The sequence below is a fragment of the Sapajus apella genome, unplaced genomic scaffold (assembly GCF_009761245.1).
Source record: "Sapajus apella isolate SASKATOON/1434 unplaced genomic scaffold, GSC_monkey_1.0 scaffold140, whole genome shotgun sequence".
Classification (NCBI taxonomy): domain Eukaryota; kingdom Metazoa; phylum Chordata; class Mammalia; order Primates; family Cebidae; genus Sapajus; species Sapajus apella.
The window spans coordinates 2375921-2384947 of NW_022437080.1; the positions used below are offsets into that span (position 1 = coordinate 2375921).

The following is a 9027-nucleotide window of genomic DNA, read 5'->3' on the forward strand; positions in this document are numbered from 1 at the left end:
AATGAGCTGTCCTTACAGTTTTTAAAATCGTGTTTGATGGTTGAAGCAGAACTTACAGTCTAATGCAATGCTCAATATATGTACAGAAAACACAGTCATGTGTCACTTAATGACAGGGATGTATTCTCAGAAATGAGTCATTAGGCAATTCTGTCATTGTGCAAACATCATAGAGTGAATGGCACGTAATTATACTGAATATTACAGGTGATTGTAACCAGTGGTATTTATTTAAACATAGCTAAACATAAAAGAGGTACTATAATCTTATGGGACAGCTATCATATATTGGTCTATTGTTGACCTAAATGTCATTATGTGATACTGGGACAATTATATTTCTTAAGCAGGGAGGAAAGAAGGACATAAATGGGAATAAGTTTTCTACATTTTACTTGCAATGGTGAAGTATCACTACTAGTAGACTGTGATAAGTTATATATGTATATTGTCAGCCGGGCATGGTGGTGGGAACCTGTACTCCCAGGTACGTGGGAGGCTGAGGCAGGAGAACCGCTTGAACCCGGGAGGTAGAGGTTGCAGTGAGCCAAGATTGCATCGCTGCACCCCAGCCTGGGGGAAAAAAAAAGACTCCCATCCAAAAAAAAAAAAAAAAAAAAAAAAACCGACCCATATTAGTAATTATTTTAAGTGTAAATAGTTTAAATACACCAATTCAGACAACGATTGGCCAAAAAAAAATTTAAAACACAACCCAACTATGTGCTAGCCACTGGACACTGACTTCAAACATAACAACATAGGTAGATTGAAAGGGGATGAAAAGTCCAGGCGAGGTGGCTCAGGCCTATAATCCCAGCACTTTGGGAGGCCGTGGTGGGTGGATCACAAGGTCAAGAGATCGAGACCATCCTGGCCAACATGGTGAAACCCCGTCTCTACTAAAATATACAAAAATTATCTGGGCATGGTGGTGTGCACCTGTAGTCCCAGCTACTCGGGAGGCTGAGACAGGAGAATTGCTTGAACCTGGGAGGCAGAGGTTGCAGTGAGCCGAGATTGTGCCACTGCACTCCAGCCTGGTGCCTGGCAACAGAGCGAGACTCTGTCTCAAAAAAAAGAAAAGAAAAAGGATGAAAAAAGAAGCTATATGTGTCTTGGTCCATTTTCTGTTGCTTATAATGGGATATCTGAAACTGGCTAATTTATAAGAAATGAAACTCATTTCTTACAGCTCTGGAGGCTGGGAAGCTCAAGGCCAAGAGGACACATCTGGTTTGAGCGTTCTGGGTGGTGGGGACTCTCTACAGAGCCCCAAGGCAATGCAGTGTATCACATAGTGAGGGGCTGAGGTGCTGATGTGCCCGCTTAGACTTCTCTTCCTCTTCGCGTAAAACCACCACTTTCCCTCCCACGATAACCCATTAATTCATTAATTAATTAATCCAGTCATTAGGGCAGAGGCCTGATGATTCGGTTACCTCTTAAAGGTCCCACCACTCCATACTGCCACACTGGGAATTACATCTCAACATCAGTTTTGAAGGAGACATTCAAATCTCAACAGCATACAAACATTAATTTTTTAAAAATGAGGAGCGAGGCAGTTCGGCAGTCCTGCGATCTGTCTCTTGATTCAAGTGTGTGGACGGAACAGATCCTGGAGACTCTTTTCTTCCAGCCTCCGACCAGCCTCCGATTTCCTCTCCACTTGCAACCTCTGGGACCGTCTTCTCGGACACCTCCTGCTTCTGGGGACCTGCTAACACCGTTTTTGTGGTTGGCTCCTTCTTGCCGACCAAGCATGAGCTCCGAGATTCATCAGAATTATTCCCCCGACGTGGAGGCAGCCGTCACCCACCTGTTCAATGTGTACCTGCAGGCCTCCTACACCTGCCTGTCTGGGATAGCTATCTGGACCGCGATAATGTGGCCCTCCATGTGATTCATGGAGGAAGGCGGGAGCCACTTCTTCCATGAATCGGCCGAGGAGAAGTGCGAGGGCTACGAGCGTCTCCCGAAGATGCAAAACCAGCGTGGCGGCCGCGCTCTCCTCCAGGACATCAAGAAGCCGGCTCGAGATGAGTGGGGCAAAACCCTGGGCGCCGTGGAAGCCGCCATGGCCCTGGGGAAACTCTGAACCAGGCCCTTTAGGATCTTCATGCCCTGGGTTCTGCCCGCACAGACCCCCATCTCTGTGGCTTCCTGGAGAGTCACTTCCTAGATGAGGATGTGAAAATCATCCAGAAGGTGGGTGACCACCTGACCAACCTCCGCAGGCTGGCCGGCCCTCAGGCTGGGCTGCGTGAGTCTGTCTTCCAAAAGCTGACTCTGAAGCACGGCTAAGAGCCTTCGGAGCCCAGCGACTTCTGAAGGGCCCTTGCAAAATAACAGGGCTTCTGCCTAAGCCTCTCCCTCCAGCCTCTGGGCAGCTTTCTAACTACCCTAACAAGCCTTGGACCAAATGGAAATAAAGCTATTTGAAGCAAAAAATAATAATAATAAAATAGCAGGAGTGACTATATTAATATCACGTAAAGTAGACTTCAGAGAAAAAATTGCTAGAGATGAAGAGGGATATTGTATAATGATGAAAGAATCAATCCACCAAGAAGACAATAATCCCAAATATATATGCACCAAACAACAGAGCTCCAAAATACATGAAGCAAAAGCTGAGCTGAAAGGAGAAGTAGAAAATCCACAGTTACAGTTGGAAATACATAGAAATTAGATAGAAAATCAGTAAAGACATTGTGTTAGGCCATTTTTGTATTGCTATAAAGAAATAGCTGAGACTATGTAATTTATATTTTTTTAATTTATTTTTTATTTTTTATTTTTTTCTTTTTTTTTTTAAGATGGGGTTTCACCATATTGGTCAGATCAGGCTGGTCTCAAGCTCCTGACCTCAGGTGATCTGCCCACCTCAGCCTCCCAAAGTGCTGGGATTACAGGCGTGAGCTACTGCGCCTGGCTGATGACTATGTAATTTGTAAAGAAAAAAGGTTTAATTGGCTCACAGTTCTGCAGGCTGTATAGGAAACATGGTGCCAGCATCTGCTTGTGGTGAGGGCCTCAGGAGGCTTCCAGTCATGGCAGAATGCAAAGGAGAAGCCAGTACATCACACAGCAAGAGGAGGAGGAGAGAGGAGGAAGATGCCACACACTTTTTTCTTTTCTTTTCTTTTCTTTTTTTTTTTTTTTTTTGAGACAGAGTCTTACTCTGTTGCCCAGGCTGGAGTGCCATGGTGTCATCTCAGTTCACTGTAGCCTTTACCTCCTGGGCTCAAGCAATTCTCCCACCTCAGCCCCCTGAGTAGCTGGGACTACAAGCGCATACTACCATGCCCAGCTGATGTTTTCGATTTCTAGTAGAGAAGAGGTGTTGCTTTATTGCCCAGGCTGGTCTCAAACTCCTGAGCTCAAGTGATCCTCCTGCCTCAGCCTCCGAAAGTGTTGGGATTACAGGCGTGTGTCACCATGCCCAGACAATGCCACAAACTTTTAAAGACCTAGATTTCATGTGAACTAATTGAGAACTCACTCATCACCAAGGGGAAGGTGCTAAACCATTCATGAGGGACCCACTCCCATAATCCAACTCACCTCCCACCAGACCCCACCTCCCAACATTGGAAATTACATTTCAACAGGAGATTTGGAGGGGACAAACATCCAAACAATATTAGACATGGAAGAATTGAGCAACACTATCAAATAGGATTTAATTGACATTTGTAAAACACCCTAATCAACAACAGCACAATACAGCCTTTTCAGGTACCTAACGGAATATTAATCAGGATAGACCATATCTTGGGTCATAAAGCAAACCTTAACAAATTAAAAATAATTAAAATCCCTGACCATAATGGAATTAAACTAGAAATCAATAACAGAAAGACAATAGAAAAAAATCTCCAAATGCTTGGGAATTAACCAACACACTTATAAATAATTTGCGAGCAAAAAAGGAAGCCTCAAATAAAACATACATAGCCGGGCGCAGTGGCTCATGCCTGTAATCCAGCACTTTGGGAAGCCGAGGCAGGCAGATCACCTGAGGTCAGGAGTTCAAGACCAGCCTGGCCAACATGGTGAAACACCATCTCTACTAAAAATACAAAAATTAGCTGGGCATGGTGGCGGCATCTATAATCCCAGCACTCAGGGAGCTGAGGCAAAATAATCACTTGAACCCAGGAGGTGGAGGTTGCAGTGAGCCAAGATCATGCCATTGCACTCCAGCCTGGGTGACAGAGAGACTCTGTCTCCAAAAAAAAAAAAAAAAAAAAAAACCAGAACTAAAGGCAAATGAAAATACAACATATCAAAACTGGTAGGATATCTCTAAACCACTGCTGAGAAGAATTTTTGTTGTTGTTGGAGTCTCTGTCTGTACAGTGGCAGGATCCTGGCTCACTGCCACCTCCACCTCCTGGGTTCACATGATTCTCCTACCTCAGTCTCCCGAGTATCTGGGAGTACTGGCGCCCACCCCCACACCCAGCTAATTTTTTGTATTTTTAGTAGAGATGGGTTTTGAGATGTTGCCCAGGCTGGTTTCAAACTCCTGAGCTTGGGCAATCTGCCTACCTCGGCCTCCCAAAGTGCTGAGATTATAGGAGCAAGCCATTGCACCCTGCTGAGAAGAAAATTTATAGCATTAAATGTGTACATTAGAAAGCATGATAGGATTTATGTCAATAATCTAAGCTCTGATTATTTAGATAATCAGAAACCAGAGAAGAGCCAAATAATCTCAAAGCAAGAAGAAAGAAGGAAATAAAAATAAGAGCAGAGGCTAGGCGTGGTGGCTCATGTCTATAATTCCAGCAGCTGGAGAGGCCAAAGAGGGTGGATCACCTGAGGTCAGGAGTTCAAGACCAGCCTGGCCAACATGGTGAAACCCTGTCTCTACTAATAATACAAAAATTAGCCAGGCGTGGTGGCGTGCACCTGTAATCCCAGCTACTTGGGAGGCTGAGGCATGAGAATCACTTGAACCCGAAAGGCGGAGGTTGCAGAGAGCTGAGATCATGCCATTGCACTCCAGCCTGAGTAACAGAGAAAAACTCTGTCAAAAAAAAAAAAAAAAAAAGCAGAATTCAATGTAAAGGAAGCCAGGCACAACAGCTCATGCTGGTAATCCTAGCACTTTGGGAGGCCAAGGCAGGTGGATCACTTGAGCCCAAGAGTTCAAGACCAGCCTAGGCAACATGGCAAAACCCCATCTCTACAAAAAATACAAACATTAGCTGGACATGATGGCATGTGCCTATAGTCCCAACTACTCGGGAGGCTAACGAGGGAGGATCACTTGAACCCAGGAAGTCAAGGCTCCAGTGAGCCAAGATCGTTCCACAGCACTCAAGTCTGGGTGACAGAAATTTCTTGTCCAAATAAAAAAAGTCTCTGTGCCCAGACAGTTTCACTAGAGCATTATCCAAAACATTTAAAGAATTAACACCAATTTTATACAATATCTTCCAGAAAACAGAAGGGTTGGGAACACTTCCAGACACATTTTATGAGGCCCTGAAATCACAAACAGACAAAGACAATTCTAAAAAAATAAAAATAGACAAGGCACAGTGGCTCACGCCTGTAATCCCAGCACTTTGGGAGGCCAAGGTGGGTGGATCACCTGAGGTTGGGAGTTCAAGACCAGCCTGATCAACATGGAGAAACCCTGTCTCTACTAAAACTATAAAATTAGCTGGGCGTGGTGGCGCATGCCTGTAATCCCAGTTACTCAGCAGGTTGAAGCAGGAGAATCACTTGAACCCGGGAATCAGAGGTTGCAGTGAGCCAAGATCAAGCCACTACACTCCAGCCTGGGTGATAGAGTGAAATTCTGTCTCAAAAAAACCAAAAAGTAAGAAAAATGCAAATGGAGACCAGAATAAAATGTCGCTACACATTTATTAGAATAGTACAAATAAAAAAATAGGGATAGCACCAAATGCTGACACAGAAGCAAAGAAACTGGAATGGAAAACGGTACAGCCCGTCTGCAAAATAATTCAATGATTTATTATTGTCAACAAAGAGTCAAACTCTGCAAAATATTTGATGAGATTTATTCTGAGCCAAATATGAGCGACCATGGCCCATGACACAGCCCTCGGGAGGTCCTAAACATGTTGCCTAAGGTGGTCGGGGTATAGGTTGGTTTCATACATTTTAGGGAGAAATGAAACTTCCATCAAATACATTTAGGAAATCACATTGGTTCAGTCCAGAAAGGTGGGACAACTCAAAGTGTGAGCGTGGAATTCCAGGTTACAGGTAGTTTTAAAATTTTTCTACTTAGCAATTGGTTGAAACAGTTATCCATAGAAAGGAATGTCTGGGTTGAGATAAGAGATTGTGGAGATCTAGGTTTTTATCACATAGATGAAGTCTCCAGGTAGCAGGCTTCAGAGAGAATAGATTGTAAATGTTTCCTATCAGACTTAAGATCTGTGTTGATGTAATGCCTGAGAAGTATAATGAAGCATGTCTCCACTTCCTGTTATGGCCTGAACCAGTCTCTCAGGTCAAATTTTAGAGTGTTCTGGCTGGGGAGGAAGTCCATTCAGATGGTTAGGGACCTTCAAATTTTATTTTTGGTTTACATTATGTGGAAAGTAGGAATGTTCCTCTTCAAAGCCTTCTTTCTTGTTAAAGAATAAATTTGCTAATAACTCTTTGTTTAGCTCTATGCTATGCAGCTGTTAGACACGCCATGCTTACAGGTACGTAGTAAGTATATTCTATGTCCTTGTTCTTTAACCAAGATATCTGTGCTGGACGTGCTCACAAGCATGTCCCAGCTCTCAGCCTATGCCCCTTGCCTGTTTTAAAAAGTTTTACTTTATTAGCCAATTGGGTTTTAGTTTAGAGTGTGAGGTCTGGCTCCAACCAATGGAGATCAGACACAGCAATAAGAACAACCCCAAATGCGTAAGGGATAAATATGTCTGCTTTTCCTTTGTTCATTGCACTCTCATAGCAAGATGGCTACCCTTCCTGCAGTGCAGGAAGTACAAGTTGCTTTGCTGGGATATCCTTTGTCTCAGTGCTGAGTTTTCTTTGTGGCACCAAGCATCTGCTTCATTATAAACTAAACATGTAACTATGAAACAACCAGCACTCACAGTCTTAGACATTTATCCCAAAGAAATGAAAACTCATGCTCTCACAAAACCTGTGCACAGGGCCGGGCATGCTGGCTCACACCTGTAATTCCAGCTCTTTGGGAGGCCAAGGCAGGCGGATCACTTCAAGCTCAGGAGTTTGAGACTACCCTGGTCAACATGGTGAAACCCCATCTGTACTAAAAATTAAAAAAAAAAAAAAAACAATTAGCCAGGCGTGGTGGCATACACGTGTAGTCCCAGTTACTTAGAAGGCTGTGGTGGGAGGATTGCTTGAGCCCAGGAGACAGAGGTTGCAGTGAGCTGTGATCATGCTGTTGTACTCCAGCCTGGGCGACAGAGCCAGAACCCATCTCAAACAAAAACAAACAAACAAAAAAAACCTTTGCACAAATGTTCTTCCCACCTGATTCATAATGTAAACCAAAAATAAAATTCTAAGCCACCCAGCCAACTAAATGGTCCCCTCCTGTCAGCCAAGTGTTTATTTCTAAAATAAACCTGAAACACTAGCTCAGGCCATCATGGGAGTGAGTGGTCATTTCCTTCTATTAATTCCAAGGCTTTAGACAAACTCTCAACCAATTGCCAATCAGAAAATCTTTGAAGCAGCCTATTACCTGGGACCCCACCCCCACCCCACCCACCTCCACTTCCAGTTGTCCCATTTTTCCCAACCAACCAATGTACGTCTCACATGTATTGATTGATGTCTTACGTCTCCCTAAAACATATGAAACCAACCTGTAGGCTGACCAGGTTCTCAGGATCTCCTGAGGCTGTGACATGGACCATGCTCACTCACATTCGGCTAAGAATAAATGCCTTCAAACACTTTACAGAGTTTGACTCTCTTCGTCAACAATAACATTCAGAAACAAAAAACAACCAAAGTTTCCTTCAGTGGGTGAATGGTTTAAAAATCTCTGGATACGGCCAGTGCACTGGCTCATACCTGTAATCCCAGAACTTTGGGAGGCCAAGGCAGGCGTATCATGATGTCAGGAATTGGAGACCAGCCTGGTCAACCTGGTGAAAACCCATGTCTACTAAAAATACAAAAATTAGCCAGGCATGGTGGTGGGCACAGCTTCTCAGGAGGCTGACGCAAGAGAATCTCTTGAACCTGGGAGGCGGAGGTTGCAGTGAGCCAAGACCACAATATTGCATTCCAGCTTGGGCAACAAGAGAGAAACTCAATCTCAAAAAATATATATTTATATCTGGATAAGGCTGTGCACAGTGGCTCATGCCTATAATCTAGCACTTTGGGAGGCCAAGGCAGGAGGATCTCTTGAGCTCAGGAATTTGAGACCAGCCTGGGCAATATGGCAAAACCCCATCTCTACAAAAAATACAAAAAATAAGCCAGGTGTGGTGGTGTTCTGGTGGCCAGTATCTGAGTTACTGGTGGTGAATCCTGACATGTCTGCAGCAACCTCAGTTCTTGCCTCCTCAGAAGAAAGAATTCAACTGAGGGGCATAAGGCAGATAAAGAGACCGAGGCAAGTTTCAGAGTAGGAGTGGAAGTTTATTTGAAAAGGCTTTAGAACAAGGAAGAAGGGCAGGTATGCTTGGAAGAGACCCAGGCAGGCAGCTTGAAGAACAAGTGCAGGGTTGAAGCTTGCTGCTGGGACTCTGTGGACTGGCCCACCTCCAGCATCTTGCACCCTTTCCCATGATTCTTCCCTCAGGGTGGGCTGCCCATTGCAGCGCCCTCCTTACCCATTGGAGGCGATCACGCACAGTGGGTTTAGGAAATTGGTTTCGGAAGTTGCATGTGTGTCCATATGAGGCTTTCTTCCTTTTTCCAGTGAGGGTCCCTGGAAAGTCCTACCTGGCCATCTTGTCTCTTAATGCGCATGTGCAGGTAATACCTGAGATTTTTTTTTTTTTTTTTTTTTTTTTTTTTTTTTTTTTT

The 9027-nt window shown here is 44.2% G+C and overlaps 1 pseudogene; it reads left to right on the forward strand.

Moving 5' to 3' along the window:
• The first annotated feature begins 1577 nt into the window (after window positions 1-1577).
• LOC116540476 overlaps window positions 1578-9027 on the forward strand; it is a 10477-nt pseudogene continuing 3027 nt past the window's right edge.